Genomic DNA, 2,599 nt, shown 5'->3' with positions numbered 1-2,599 from the left:
GAAAGGAAAAAATGTTCCTCCTTGGAGAGGAGTGGGGAAACAAACCGACTTCACACAGGGGAAGCCTTGTTTTTCCTTGCCATATTTTAACCTACTTTGGGGGAAGCCAAGCGTGGTTGGGGAGAGAATTTTGTCTTTAAGGGATGACTTTACCATCAGAAGGACAAGCAGGGGCTGCTGGGCCACTGTAGGGAGGCATTTATGTTGTGAATGATAATGAGGATTGTGGAGACTCAGGGCCAGGAGGAGGTTCCTACATGTGTGTGCATCTGGCTACCTCTGAAGTCCTGGTGATAAAAATGGAAGAAACAGAGTGGATTTTCAGATCCTGAAGGTGACCGTAATGGATCCTATACAAAGTAGCTTGTGACTTGATTCATATGCTACATATCCTCGTGTATTAACTTTTCTGGGACAATTACAACTGGCTAAAAGTGATGAGAAATGAACTGGTGCCTTGATTAATCTTTGGATAAATCTTATTCTCGGCATGTCCATTTTCAATAATCCACTGTGTTGGACGTACTTGGTCTTTCATTGAGGAATCTATAGACAATGGAAGTTTCTTTCTGATTAGGCCCATAATGCTCTTCTCCAGAATATCTGTTAATAGTTGGGTTGTTCCACAGTGTTTTTAGGTACTACGACCTCTGCTAATGTCCATTGTCATGAACTCTTACAGTTTTACACCATTTTTTTAAAGTATTTCTTTACCTATTAAACTATTTCTTTGGTTATACATAGGCCATTAGTCTGTGACACATGCTTCCAAGCAAAGGAAACTTCTGGAAATCATACAGATTTATAGATGTACTTAAAAGGACACTCGGGGTTGGAGAGAGGATTTGTTTTAAATGTAAAACAAACTAACTTTTGAGACTTTTTTTTAGGACCATGCATACCTGGGCCATATCTCATTTAATTCTTATAATAATACCATGGAGCAGAAGTGTAATTATTGCCATTTTCTCCCCTTTCCATATTCTTCTTCTTTTTTTTTTAATGACAGAGACAGATATTTTGACCATCTTGACACACAGCAGTCTGTCCTCCTCAAGCCTCCCAGTTAGCTAGGAGCACAGGCATGCACCGCCACTCCCATCCTGTTTAGGTTGGGCCGGGACTCAAACCTGGGCCTCCCATGGGGCCTCAGTCATTGCTAAGCAGCACCCTCCTGCCTGTGCCACCATGGCTGAACCTAGCTATTCCCATTTTAAAAATGAGCATCAGAAATGTTGAGTGACTTTCCAAGGGTTGCACAGCAAGTAGTTCAATCAGAATATATGTTGACTGGCTCCATGGCACAGTGGTAATGGCACGTCTCAAGAGAAACCAGATCCCACACCGGTAACCATGGTTCAAATACCAGGCCAATCAGCCTGAATCACAACAGGCACAATGCACAAGTATCCAGGATCTGACAACTGTGGAGAACTGCAGAAGTGGAATCACAGTGCTACCAGACTTCGTGGAGGGTGCTCATCTTTCTCTTTCTCTCTCTCTCTGTCTCTCACTTCTCATGTGCATGCACACATTCTCTATCACAAATTTAAAAAAAGAAAAGTGCAATCTGAGTCTTGCCTATCCATCACATTGCCAGTGATTACCCAAGGAAAGTGACACACATGTGAGTAGGATGAACATTAGAAATGTAAAAACAAGCCCTTAGACTTCACAGTTTTCCCTCAGTACTTTGAGCGCTTTATCGTTCTATCATAAGCCATTCATCTGTAGACAAAAATGTCTGTAAATGCCTCTTAAGTTTCACATAGCAAAAAATGAAAGCTACAGTAAGTTTTCCAAGATTGCCAAAATAAATGGAAAATAGATACTATAATTTCTATATTAAATATCAAGTTATGTTGAATACTTTCTTTAATATACTGCTCTAGAGGTCATATACCACCTGAAGTGACCTTTCTAAGCTCACAGTCACTCCTCTTAAATTGCTGATTGACACGTTTGTGGCTATTGAGACATTTTCCCTTTTTTGTAGCTTTAGTTGGTTTCAAATATTTGCTAATCTCTTTTTTAAAAGGATGATGGCGCTTGGCTTCCTATCTCATCGTGGCCATTTGTAATTGACTGCGGAGCTCTATCTTCACTACAGTATGCTTTACAAATCAGTATATCGTTAGTTTCCTGTTACAGAATTTAAAGTCAAGACTGGGTAATACTTTTTGGTAGACACACAAACTAGAATGAGTTTCCAGGAGGTTAAGTCATTAAGTGGATACAAATTCAGATTCATGTGTAGGTTGAGTATTCCTTATCTGAAATGCCTGGGACCAGAAATGTTTTGGATTTTTTTTGATTTTGGAATATTTGAATACATAATTAGATACCTTGTGGATGACACCTAAATAGAGACACAAAATGCATTATGTTCCATTCCTACCTTATGCTGATAGCCTAAAGATAATTTTATGCAAAATTTTTGTGTTGCAGAATTTTGATTGTGACACATCACATGAAATCAGGTATAGAATTTTCCACTTGTAGCACTAGGCTGATGCATAAAAAGTTTCAGATTTTGAAAAATTTTGGATTTCAGATGTTTGGATTGGGACTGCTCAACCAGAGCATGTTAAGGTGTTGA

At 39.3% G+C, this 2,599-nt stretch overlaps 1 protein-coding gene across 1 annotated transcript in view; it reads left to right on the top strand.

The window, feature by feature from the left end:
• The window catches only part of MAP7D2 (MAP7 domain containing 2), a 58,458-nt gene that overhangs the window by 46,207 nt on the left and 9,652 nt on the right, over positions 1-2,599 (top strand). The window lies entirely within an intron of this gene.

This window comes from Tupaia chinensis, unplaced genomic scaffold (assembly GCF_000334495.1).
Source record: "Tupaia chinensis unplaced genomic scaffold, TupChi_1.0 Scaffold000184_1, whole genome shotgun sequence".
NCBI classification, from domain to species: Eukaryota; Metazoa; Chordata; class Mammalia; order Scandentia; family Tupaiidae; genus Tupaia; species Tupaia belangeri.
This window is presented reverse-complemented; position numbering and strand designations above follow the sequence as displayed.